Here is a 13893-nt window from a genome sequence, read left to right on the forward strand (position 1 = left end):
TACAAGTACATAGCACAGGGAAATCAAGACTTGAATTCATATGATTTCATTTTTTTCAGCTGTGCACATCCTTTGGCTACAGAAACAGCTCAGGACTTACGGTATTGCTCATTTTCTAGTAAAGTATGACATCTGGGGCTGCTCCTTTAAATATAGTACCTTGTTTGCTCAGGCTTATGGCTCAGTAATATTTGTTTTGCCTTATAAATGTAGTGAAAGCAGGGATTACAGGTATTCCTCAAGGAATAATTAGAAATAAAAGCTTATTTATACGAGAGAAGTTTTTGAGTAGGACGTGTTCTTGCTTGAGTTGTAAAGAAGTGATGCTGGTTTCAGTTTCAATTTTGATGCATTGGAACTCTATACTTTTTGTGGAGTCCATTTGGAAGGTTAAAAAAAATCGCTCAGAATTCTCTGCACAAGTTTGGGTTAAAAATGGCTTGTCCTTCTTCTATTTCGAGCTCTTCTACCCTCTTGGCAAATCCGCTCCTCCATTCCTCTGTGTTTGGATTTTAAGAAATAAATTCAAGAAAGGAAAAATATATAACTATGGGCATTATTTTTATAAAATAAAGGTGTGCCAGGGATCAAAGACAAGCCTTGTCTTGGAGTACAATTTGGCCAAAACTGCCTGGTGTGTATGTGTGTGTGTGTGCATGCGGGTGTGTGTTCATCTCTCCATGATTCATTCTGAGGGCTGTTTTAGCCTTCATAAAATATTCATGCTAGTTGTGCATGGTTCTATAATTGCCATCTCAGGCCTTGAATTATTTATAGGTTGTACTGTTCACATAGTCTCATTTACTGATAGAGAAGATAACACCATACGAGAGGATCCCAAACACTCTGAGGCCTGTTACTTTGCATTAAGTAGTGGAATTATATTACTGTAGGTGTAAAACGCTGGCCTTTTTTTCCTCTTCTCCCTTTAATATATCATTTTTGTATTTATAATATGCTAATTGTCAGGATGCTGTTAAGCCTCATAATTCCTGCGGAGTTTTGCAGAAATCAAGATGTGGCTGAAATGATTTAGCTCTTGATCCCAGAATGATTGTTCTAAAAAAACCTGTCTTTACACACAGCATAATTTATTGAAATGATGTATGACTCTACATGCATACCTGAGCCCTTTTGTTTTGTACTATTGATCGGTTTGTACGTCTCAGTGTTAACCAACACGTGGTCGGTTTAGGTATACATTTACCAAGGAGACTTTCAAGCTTGCTGTCCCTAATTAAATGCTGAGTCTCAATTCAGTTGTGTGACAGTTTCTCTGCATCTATTTATTTTGCCTTCATAATACGCTTTTCCCTTTTCTGCCAACTTGATCTCTAATCCACATACATCATACTGTTTTGAAATTCATTCTAGGATGGGAATATACTGTAGTTGTATTTCCTCTCTCTTTATTTTTGTATTATTTAGTTTCAAAAGTACACGCTAATGTTAATCAATATCAAAAGCCAGATTCACCAAAGAGTGGACTTTTCTGGTATTTCACTATCATTTTTCCGTGTTTAAAGAGGGAAAACAGATAGAAAAATTCATGGCAGCTCATAACCTGCTGCTGACATATTTTAGTTCTCTCCTGCACCAGTGCAAACTCATGAATTTTCTGCTGGTTTAGGAACTTCCAACTCTATACAAATCACTTAACAAACCTTCCTCCATCTCCCCTCCCAAGACTGATCAACCTATTCCCTCTAGCCTTCTTTCTGTCACAAGATTGCCCTCCCTTCTATATATGGTGTACACTTTTCTACACCTGCATCAGCCAATGCACTGTTTCTTAAAGTATACCTGCACACAGCTGGTGGTGCATGGGATGACTTTAAGTTGGCAGCCAGATGATTTTTAAGTGGTACCCATATGTGGCTTTAAATAACACTGAATCAGGTAATGAGGCGATAATTCCATGTAAAATTTCTTTTAGTCCTTCTTATTAGGCCGAGGTCCCAATTTGGTGCTAATCTGTCTTTAACATCTCTCTCACATTGCTCCATCTCCCTTCTCAATAAACACCCTTTGGCAGAAAATAGTGTCTAGCCAAAATTTAGTATTCTTTTGTTTTGTTTTCATTGGCTTTTGTTTGTATTGCTTTCCTCTATCTAAGGCAAGTGGCATTGGTTTTCATTCATAGTGGAAAGGGTCATGTAAAAATACATTTGTTGGGAGTACAAAGCAGTGAGTCAATATTCATAAAATATTAAATAAATAATATTATAAGTAATATGTAAAAATGGCAAAAATTATGAAAGTGTTTTTATGAATGATTGAAGGCATTGCTATGATAACGCCAAAGCCAAGGTGAATCATTCCAGAGCGCTGGGGAGTCAATAGAGCCAAAGAGAATGGTAGGGTTGAGTGATAGCCAAAAAGAGGCTGTGCAAATGAAGATGCTGGTGGAAGTGAAGGCGTACATTTTTGTGCAATTCAGCTATCTTTGTCTTTAGACAGTAAAAGTTCTGCTAACTAAATGGGGTTCTGTTCAATTTTCTTTTCTTTCTATCCAAAGATCCACCTATATTGGTGAAAGATTTCTCTAAAGGCACGAGAGTCCTCTTTCCATCATATTAAGACGGTGCAGGGGGTGAAATTGACTACCATTAATGAATGAGAGTTTTTAGGACTCAGAGAGGTTTTGTAAGCCGTAGTGGATCTTATAGATTAAGGTTGATAGGAGTGTAGGAATTTAGTGTAATTCTCTACGTAGGAGCCCTTGGACAAGCTACATTTCTCAGTAAAGCCAGAATATTAGCCATTTTTGTTATCTAAAGAGGATGTGCCCTGGGAGACTTCTGGCCTATGCCCAGGGACAGCTCCCTGGCATGTCATAACAGCTTAGCACATATCCATTGTGTTTGAATTAACGTTAGATAGTAGGACTCTGATTAACTATTATTTCCTTAAAAATATACACACAGAAAAGTGAAGTATGATTGAAGATGAAATTAGATCACTGTTTCATCTACTCAGTGTATTTTGTGGAGTAAATGCGTATGTCTGTACACTGGGGGGTGGCCCAGGAATAAATTATGTAGTTCTTAGGAGCTTGTGACAATTCACATGACAAGAGTGAATTGTGTGCTAAGCAGGTTTTAAAATTAAAATTCAGATGTGAATGTCTTGCGTTCTTATTCCCCCCCATCCTATCACCTAAATCAGGAGAGACGGAAATCTTTCTACTTGAGTAGATAGGGGAGTCCCATCTAAAGGCAGAAGGAAGCATAAGGCCATCTTAGAGCTAAGATGACTGTCCCTCCTGGCGAATGGTTAGTGTCTGCTTGGCTACAGAATTGAGTTGTGAAGCATTTTAAAAACTGTCTCAGCCAATGTTCTGTGTTTTGGAAAGCCACAGCTTCAGTTCCATCCGGTACCTCTGCACCTGCTCTGGTAACTGTCTGCCATCTTTTAGTCTTTCATCCCATTGGTTCTGACTGTTCCAAGCTGGTGCCTTGTGCTTTCTTGAAGTTCAATTGTGAAAGGGTGAATTTAGTGCATTGTTTTGGAAAGAGATTGGGGATCATAAGGCTGGGTCTGAGGAACATTAGGGCCCTAACTCTGGCTCTAATGAGCTATGTGTCATTGAGCAAGTCCACCGAGCTCTCTGAGCTTCTCTCTCTCCATCTGTAGAAAGACGTGATTGAATTCAAGGTCTTCCCTTCTAATATCTTATGATTCTATCATTCCCTGTTCACACCTGTGCTAATGGACTTCAAATCCCTGGCCCCCTTATAAAGTCAGAAGATTATTTGTCATGACTTAAACAAGACTACTTGTTGAAGATTTTTTTATTTTTACCTTCCTATACATGTGACCATATGTAAGAGTGACTCACTGGCTCTTTCCTCCTTATTCTGATTGTTTTTTATATTACCATTATTATGTAACTACTCCCAATAGCAACAGTTGTATTAATGCAGATGTATGGCATTGTCCCAAGGGAGTCAAAATGTGTCTAGAACATTATTTAATAAAAAAGGGGGGAAAGGTAATGAAGAACTGTTATTGTGTAGAACTTTGTTTTTTCTAAGTACCTGATATTTGATCCTAATATCTTAACCTGTTTTCTGCAGCAATTTGCATGTCAGAGGTTGAAACTCACCAAGCTTCTGTTAGTCTTAGACTCAGAGGAGTTGAAGGGAAATTAATGGCCAACTGGGTGAGCACCTCAGTTCTCTGGAATTTCTGACAAGTGGCATCTGGTCTTTTCTTGAACCTGTGCCTTGATGGGGAAGCCATCATCTCATAAGGCAGTCCTTCTCTCACCATTAGAATGGTCTTTCTTTCTTTTGAGCAGAAATCTGCTTGAGGAAATGTTCTCTCTTTAGTCCTAGTTCTGTCTTATGGATTTTTAAAGAATAGGTCTGTTGCTTCTTCCATAAGGCAAAGAGTTCAAAAATTTGGAGACAGCTATCTTGTCTCATCAAGTCTTCCCTCCTTCAGACTAAATGTTCCTTCAACTATTCTCCCTATTTCATTGTGTTGAGTCCTCTCAACCCCTTGAACATTCTGTGCAAAATATACACAAGTGCAAAGAGCAAGGGCATTGGGTCAGTGAGATGTCAGTTCAGATTCCAGATGTGCTACTTATCTTGCTATGTGGCCGATGGGCTATGTGGTTAATCCTCAGATTTCTCATCCTTAAAATGGTGATAATATTTGAAAATATCTAACATCATCAAGTGTCGATAGCAGGCACTAAACGAAATTTTATTGCTTCCCATTACTAACTTTTTTCCTTGTCTATCCTAAATTTTGACATCCAGAAATGATGCGGGACTCTAGGAGTGCTGCGTGCACTGGAGAACAGAGCAAATCTTCATATCATCTCAGTTCTGAACACCCTATGTCTAATAACATGGCCCAATGTTACTTCACCTTTGGTTGGAGTGGAGGGCATGTGTGTTTCTCTTTCAGGCTCTCTAAATCTAGCCCTTGCCAATGCACTTTGGCAAAAAAACTTTGTATTGGCACCAGGGGCACTGCTTGTTGATAAACAGTCACAGCTTTGGAGCATGAAATCCTGTTCTTTATAAGTATTTGGCATATTGTGGAATTAGAATTTTGCCTTCTCTGGGTTTTCTTGGCTTTCTTCAACAGCCTCCCTACCTGGTCCCCAAAACAAAACAGCAGGAACAAATATCATTCTCAGACATGCCTCTTTCAAATTCAAAAGAAAGGCAAGCAAAATAGGTGTCCCCTAGCGGAGCAGAGAATAGACTCTGCAATCATCTTCATGAAAGAATAACGACGATCTTTCCAGTGTTCACAAGATGGGGAGGTGAATGTGTCGTGCACGGTTCCAACGCACTGGCCTGACGAAAAGGCAGGATAGTGAAATGCAAAGGGAATGGAAAAACTTTGGAGTGGAGTGGGTCCCCAGAGATAAAAACAACAAAAATTTGGGGGGAGAAGATGTAGAAGGATGCATACGAGTACCTGTGCCAAAGCTGGGGGGGTGGGGGGGAAGAATACCACCAAGAATGGCAAAGCAATTGAAGAAGAGGAAATATGAGTATCTCATTGATTTTGTGTGGTAAAATAATGCTAAAAAGAAGGGGGAGTCCTCCTGCCTCTGCCCTCACAGACTGAATGGCAATGCCCTTCACTACAATGAGCTGGACTGAAAAGTGTGGTGTTTTCTCTAAGGGTATCTGATCCTTTGGGTCCCCAGGATAAGCAACAGGACATTGTTATGCAAATTGTCCCTATTCCCAGAGGGATTTTGCTGTGCCTTGTGAAGACTTCTGCTGGGAAAAGCGCTTTTCAGCTGTCTCCTCTTGGGTTGATATCTTTATAGAGCAACCAGAGCAGACAGCATTCTGCATTTTGTTCCACACAGTGCCCAAAGTTCTAGTGTCTTCCATTTCTGCCTCACTTTTACACACACACACACACCCCAATTGCCTTTTCCTTCTGACACATTCTAGAAGACACCAGCCCTGGAAGGAGAAAAAGTTGAATGTCTCACTTCAAGCTTCAGAAGGAAAAGTACACATCATCCTTCTTTTCTTTCTCCCTCTCTCTTGGTCAAGGTAACATAAAACCTCCTTTGGTTGCTGTGAGTTGGTTTTATGTAGTCATTTTGAATCTTTTCAAGAGTAGGTTACAAGGGAATGCTTTCGACATCACACATGTTGAAATCGTCTCAAGTTTTGCTTGTGCCATCCCCAACCCCCTACCCCCAACAAGGTACTGCCATGGCTTTTGTCCCCTGTGCAACATTTTCAGCATCTTTATTGCCTGAAAGTTGCGCAAACACCGGGAGACTGGGACATCAAGTCATCACTCCACTTGCTGGTCCACTAGCCTTTCCAGTTGGCTGTGCAGTATGTGACCCCAGGCCGCACTTTGAAACCATTTTCTTGAGCATCAGACATTGCCCAATTTTGAAATAACAAAAGAGCAATGCCCTTGCATCAATGTCACTTTCTCTCTGCTCTTTGAGGGTGTGTGAAGGGTGTTAGCCCTTGAACCAGACAGTTAGAGATCCCAGGAAAACAAATTGGGCAATGCAGTTCCCGCCACGTGAAGTGCAACTCAAGTATTTTTCTAGTCAACATGTAATGGAAACATGTTTGCGAGCTTACCTTCATTTCCTTTACATTTCTGAGTGATATTTTTAGGAAAAAAGAAAAAAGCAGCATGATTAGCTCTCTAATGTTTCTTGGATATAGACTGGAAGATCTAAACTCTGAGCCACACACAAAATTAAAATCTTTATAAACTCTGGGTTGATAAAACATGAATCTTTGTTTAGGCACTTAAATTAAAGCTCTTACTCATTAATATGAATTTAATGGTAGAATGGGGACTATGGCAAAAGATTTATAGAAGCCATTTCTGTAATGAAAAGAATTTTTGTTGTTTGTTTCTTGAACAACTCTAATTTAAATCTTTGCCACTGTATTTGAGCAAAGTCCTTGTGGCAAAACTACGTAGACAGTTCCAAGATAGAGGTGTACAATCTTTGGGGGAAAATTTTGAAAAAAACTTTGTAGGGTTTGTATAGTCAGATGGTGAGGGTATTTTTTTAATTTTGTAGGCAAGTAGAAAAAAATAAGTGAAAATGGGTTCTAAGAGCTAATGGCTTGAAAGCCTGTTAAACAAGAGTCATAATCAGGACCCTGTGGGATCCATTCCAAACTTTTCAAGTACTTGGTTCTTCAAATTTTGTTAATTTTAATGTCTAGTATAACAGTTGGTTTCTGGAGTCAAGATGAGATGACAGGGAGAAAGAAAATAATAATAATAATAAAAAATCCAACCATACGGAAGTTTTGGTACACTCCAAAAAATGGAGAGTTATGCTTTTCCAAAATCAAGGCAAGTGGGGAGAGTTGTTTACTTCAAGAACTCGGCCCACAAAGCTGTGGCCTTGAACATAGACTGACTCCCAAGGAAATCCCTGGCCTTCTCTGCCCCTGGAGTTTTGTCGTTGTGTAGAGTACCTAACTTATGTGTGTGAAGTTACAGACGCTTCCGTCCTTGCCAGAGATGCCTCTGACATGGGCAAAGTAACAAAAAAGTGACACTAGTTGAAGAAGCATTGTCTCTCTTCCTGAATCTTGAATTAGATAAAAATATGGAGGTCAAGTTGAACACACATTATATACTGATTTTGTGAAGTAGGAAGTCATAGTTAGAAAGAGATATAAATTATTCAGTTCTGTTTAGAAGCAAATAAGTACCCTTTTCCACGCAAGTACCCTTTTCCACCCCAACACCCTGTGACCATCAATTTTGCCATAAAAATGTAGACCCTTCCTCTAACTGCTGGTATTTTTGGCATCATGTCCACCCTCCCCTTCTGATTAACACCACCAGGTCTTCATTATTAGTTGGGATGTCAGATTGCCCTGAAACCTGGCCAGGAGCGATAAACCAGAACTTATGACAAATTTGAAATTGACATTGACCACGTTTATGGGACTGTCCTGGTTCCCAGTGCTGCATGTTTAATCTTTTGCAGAAGAAAGTACAGGGGTTATTACACAGCTCTTCGCCACAAATTATGCATCATATTTATTCCACATTTGTGCCTGTGTGTGAGTTGGCGTGCTTTGTTGGTGTGTGTGGGTATGTCTGCGTGTGCTTAGATGTATGTAATATGTGGCTATATATATATGTATTACTGGAGTCCCCAGTGTACAGTTTATAGTTTGGAAAGAAATCATCTTCCATCATTCGTCACTGCCTGGCTGTTGTAGACTGGGCCAGAACATCATTTGTTAACAGCAACAAAGCCGCACTCATAAACGCCGACATGTTACATTAATTTATAGGCACTGAGTGACTTATTAAAAGTGACGTGTGAAATATAACAGGGCCGGGTATGGATGATTAGGTTTCGGGCTTTGAATTGTTGACAAGGCAGAGGTAATGAATTGCGGGACACCAGCTCCTGCGTTTCCCCCTCATTAGTCAGTATTAGCTGCATTAATAGTAATAATTGGATATATTCATCATTTAAAATGTTTTAATAAATGTTTGGACAGTACCCGATCGGAGCTGTCAAATATTAGGCTGGAAGGGTTGTGACAAAAGAAAAATGATGATGTTCCTTAGGTGAGAGAGATTTATGCAGCTTTAGGGAGGCCAGCCTTGCCTTCCTATTCCCTAAGGAACTCTGAGTTCAGATGAGCTGGGGATACAAACCATGGAAATGTGGAAATCGGACTCTCTCTGCCTCACAGGACATTTCTGCCAGAGGATATGAAGGGGGACAAGGGACCTGTCCAGGACTCAGGTCTGTGACTATATGTCCAGCATTGTTTCCTAGGAGGAGATTCAGAGTCCCAGTGTTGACTCAACTTAGCTGTGTGGCCTTGGGCAGGTCCCTTCACCTTTCTGCGCTTCTGTTTCTGTGCCTGTGATGTGTTTCATTTGGGTCCCTGTGGGAGCGAACATTGTGTGAGTTTGATCATCGAATGTGATCCTGCAAGTCTAGGTAGACCTCTAACTGACTTTCCCCTTCCTTCCCTCCTCCCAGTATTTATTGAGGACTGATGTATTGGCTGCATTGAGGACTGACAGGGTCAATGAGACTATTCTGTAGCCCCCAGGAATGATCGTCAAACATTGTTCAGTGTATGCAGCATTATCTGAGTCATATGGACGTGGTTATATTTCCAACAGTAACTGGAGTCTAGACTCATCCCTATTTCGTGGTTTAGCTCTTTGTTGATCTTTCTCTGTTACTGTGATCAGATTAGGGCTATTGTATTATGTACAAAAGACTAGGGAGAACGAGGTTCCTATATGTTTACATGGCTCCCAACCCCCAACCCGTTTCCTGGACCCCATTACTGCAACACAACAAAATGAAGAAAAACAAAAACAAATGTTTATTTAACTTGCATCCGAACAAGTATAGATTTAAGACCAAGATGGAGAATGACTGAGGTTATATAATAATAATAATAATAACTAGTAATAATATTAATAGATAAACCTTACTGAGCATTTACTGCATGCCATTCATGGTCCTTTGGACTTTGCACATATTTTCTTATTTAATCCTCTCAATAATCCTCCCAGGTAGGTATTATAATCCCCTTTCGCTCATGAGAAGACAGAGGTTTTGAGAGGTTAAGTGATTTGCTTTAGGCCACACAGCTGCTAAGTGGTAGAGTCCAGACTAGAACCTAGTTTGTCTGACTTCATATCTTAACCTGCTTGCTGCCCCTAGCATTTTGGAGGCCTGCTCAGTTCTGATGACATAATTCAGGAGGGGTGTTGTCTAATGAGAGAGTATTTGGAAAAGGATGAACAGGATGCTGACACATCTGGAAATCATGTCCTGAGGTGGTAGAAGAATAAAGCTTGCTTATCCTGGAAAAGAGGCCGGGGAAGATAAAGTGGCCACTTTAAATTATTTAAGGGTTATCTTGGGGAAGAAGGAGGAGTGTTGCTCTCTGGACCCAAGCTAAAACGGAAATTTCTGAAGGTACATGACAAGAGGGCTGACTTCAGTTCTCAGGAAGAGGGAGCTTCCTCGCAGACCTGTCCAGTTTGCATGGGAAGGATTGCCTCCCCATGATGGGACACTTTCTGTCACAGTTTGAAAGATCCTGCCTCCCTCTGAGACCTTTCACATCACTTTCCTCTTTGCTTACTATTCTCCGGTCACACTGGCCTTTGCACTAGTAGGAGTGCTCTTCTAGATTTTGGCATGGCTGGCTCCTTCTTGTCCTTCAGGTCACAGCCAAAATATTGTTTCCAAGAACTGCCCTGACCACCCTCTTTAAAGGTCACCCCTTTCTACCAGCAATCACTTCTCATCTCCCATTTTTCTCTTCCAATAGCTCTAATCAGTAACTCACATCATCTTGTTTACTTGTGAGTAAGTTTACTTGCTCTGTCTTTCGGCCTTACTAGAATGTCAATTTCATGAAGTGGGGAGGGAGCTTTCCATCTTTGCCCTCCTGCTCCAGCTCCCAGGACAGGCACAGAGCTGCCAGAGCAACCATTTGTCAGGGACATTGGGTTAGGGATCCCTTCTTTGGATGGGAAGCTGCATTAAATAACTCCTATATTTCTTGCTCATTCTTCCAGCCCATGAGCATCTCAGTGCTACAGTAGTTCCCCTTATTTTTTGCCTTATCAGAAAGACAAGAGAGTGTTTAAGGTTTTAAGAGACCTCAATACCAGCTCTTGGTCGGTTTAGAACCATTACTCTCTTCATATGTAAGATAACCCCAAAGTTAATGGGTTTGATTTGCTCCCTCAGTAACTCTGCGGGAATTCGCTACATCTGCTGCTATTCAACTTCAAGTTCACGTGGATTAGCATGAGATTTTGGCAGCACTTATGTAAACTATGTATAGAATGCACCAAAGAAAAAGTTTGGATTATACCAATGAGACTTTACAGAACTTGTGTTTATTATTACACAATGATGATAGTCCCCATTTCATGAAAAAAATTAAGATTTTGGCCACATTGTATAAAACTATGGATTTTTTTAGTAATGCATTTTGGTTTTGCGAACATTCCAGCATGTAGTTCTTTATAATCAGCCATGATGCTCTGCACACACGGTTCACAGCTAGAATGTCTTGGGGCTCTTGCTGCCCTCAATTCATTTATTTTGGCGTCTCAGTTATTTCTCAGTTGTAGGTAGCATTATAAAATGCTACCTACATTATTTTATCATGACACCTACATGCTTATTGTCCTTTCTGAATTAAACAGATATTTATAAATTATATCCTAGATTCTGAGGATACACAGATGCAAAGATGTGGTTCTTATCTTCAAAGATATTACTCTCTAGTTGGGGAGATCAGGTAAGTTAGTAGAGAGTCACAGAGTAACATGATAGATGTGGTTCTGGAGGAATGTGCCAGGGAACCCTGAGGTGGGAGAGTTCACGTCTGCCTGGAGGAACTTGGGAGGCTTCTCAGACAGAGAGGTGGTATTCGTGATAATTCTTGAAATATAGAGGATTCTTCTAGATCAGGAGTGTGCAGGGTGGGGTTGGGGGGTCCATGTCAGGAGGAAGAAACAGCATTTGAGGAGGCTCTTTCAAGAGCTCAGAGGGTTTAGGAAACATCAAATTCTTTAGCTTAAAGGAACATGAAGGACGTGGGATGAGATGTAGCTGACTGGGTTGCTGGAGGCCAGGTCATAAATGGTGGCCTTTGTGTCATGAGATGGTGAGAAGCGATCATTTACAAGTCTGAGGCAGTATCAATTGTATTTGAGGCTGATGTCTCAGGAAACAAAACATCTTAGGAATCAGAGGCAGAGTCTGTGCAGTTCATTTGTTGGATAACGTTGGTTTAACTGCTGTTCCTGATAGGATGATCTTGTTGAACAATTTCCGGGTATGATTTTTAAGAAAATGATCGCCATATCATGGATTGCTTGCTTTGAATTTTCTCTAAAGAGTAAGCTCACAATACCATCCCTACTTTACAAAGGATACAATGCAGTTTCTCAGGGATGGTATGACTCCATTCAGCCTTTAAGCAAAGAATCTCTTACAATGGGCTTTCTCTCACCCTACTCATGGGCCTAGTGGAGACCTGGCCATGTCCGATATGTCACTTGCTTTGCTGCGCTTGAGTCCTTTTCTCAGCCCTGTAGCAGGCACAGTGAGACCAGCAGGAGCACTGGTGGCACACAGTGGGCTTCTCTTAGGCCGCCTTCATTTGTGGTTAATTATAACTCAAGATGACAACGATGTTATCATGGGTATCAACACATTCTATGACTGCAGGTGAAAACAGATTGGACCTGTGGATATGCAATATATTCAGTGTTTAGTTAGTTAGTTAGCTAGTTTTTTATAAATATTGGTGCCCTGGGATCTAAGTTATCAAAATCCCTGTACATTGCACACAGGAACGGATGGACATCTTTTAGAATTTCCCCAACCTAGTTTGGCTGAATCTCAAGGTACCTTGACCCACGTCAACATTTTCAAATGAAACTGTTTTACAGTCATTCTCAAATAATATGCCACTTTGATCTGGCAATTTTTGTCCTAGGTAACTATAAGGAAATACTCAGTTATAGGATAAAATTTTATGTACAAGACTGTTCACCAAAGTATTATTTATAATAGGAAAAACTTAAAAGTAATCAAATAATAGGAGATTTGTTGAATATCTGCTATATATGATGAAATATAAAGAAGTGAAAAAATCACATTTTGAAGATGACGTGAAAAAAGGATATAAAATCTATACATCGTAAAATTTGTGTAGACATGAAAAGACTGGAAAAAGATGAGATTCAGGTGGTTTTTATTTATTACTTTTGAATATTTAAATTTTTTTTAAAAACAATAACTCAACATTTTTAATCAGGAAAAAGCTAGACACCATTTTAAAATATACCAACTGGAATTTTTAAGAGGCATCTATGTTTTAGCTGCCAAAAAAAAAAAAAAAGTAGTGTGATCCATGATGGCAAAAAAGTAGGAATTGCTAAGGTCAAACTAAACTGCTTTGGCTCTAGCATCTTGTTAAGCTCCAGAGGAGCATTTATTTAAGGCAGCTTTTGACTAAGCTAATTCCGGACATTTCTCTCAACTCCTCTGCTGTCGGTTTTAAGTTGCAAGGAAGATTTCTGGCTCAGGCCAATTGAGGGAGCATACATAAACATGGGGTTTATTTTGTTGGGGATGTTCTTGAGAGACTCAATTCTTCACTAATCTTTTTTGTTCTTTGTAGCCATTTATTTACTTTTGAAAATGCTGCCCCAGACCCTCACTTGAGTGAAAAGGAGACCTGTTCTCATGGCAGGCCTCCCTGGCTGATCAACAAGGCTCTAAGAATTGAGTAGAAATTTGGTTACTGCTGTTTTTAACATTCCAGCAGGTTGGCTTCATTTCTATAAATGAATGATGTTGCTTCAAATATTTTCAGAAATTCCCACCCATGTTTCATATTTTGCACTTACCGTGTAAAAGAAGGCATTAATAATGTTTCTCCCCACCCTCTAGGTTTTTTTTCTTTTTTAGCTTGCTTTAAGTGAGGCTCATGATGACAGAAGTTCTTCCCCGTTTCCTTGAATCCTCCAGGAAACATAAGGGACGAGTAACTAAAACGAAGTTCTGAACTGACTCTACTCATCCCTTCAGTGAGTGCATGAGAAGAGAGGAGATTTATAGTTAAGGTCTTAAATCAGAGCTGGCTGTTAAAGTTTTTGTTGAGGATTTAGGGAGGCTAAAGCTAGAACTGAGTGTCATCTTGGAGGTTAATCCACCCGGCTCTGGAATGCGTGTCCTGCTGCCTGTGATACTGACATGGTGGAACAGCTGAGGATGAGGGACCCCGAGTTCGCTTCTGTGCAGGGCGTGGGAGGTGGATGTAATGATGGCAGTGCCAGGGTTCAGAGGCAAAGGTGTTTATGCCCTGAGACGTGCTTGCTGTG

At 40.2% G+C, this 13893-nt stretch overlaps 1 protein-coding gene across 8 annotated transcripts in view; it reads left to right on the forward strand.

The window, feature by feature from the left end:
* EBF1 (EBF transcription factor 1) overlaps positions 1 to 13893 on the forward strand; it is a 381387-nt gene that overhangs the window by 207320 nt on the left and 160174 nt on the right. The window lies entirely within an intron of this gene.

The sequence above is a fragment of the Equus przewalskii genome, chromosome 13 (assembly GCF_037783145.1).
Source record: "Equus przewalskii isolate Varuska chromosome 13, EquPr2, whole genome shotgun sequence".
Taxonomy (NCBI): domain Eukaryota; kingdom Metazoa; phylum Chordata; class Mammalia; order Perissodactyla; family Equidae; genus Equus; species Equus przewalskii.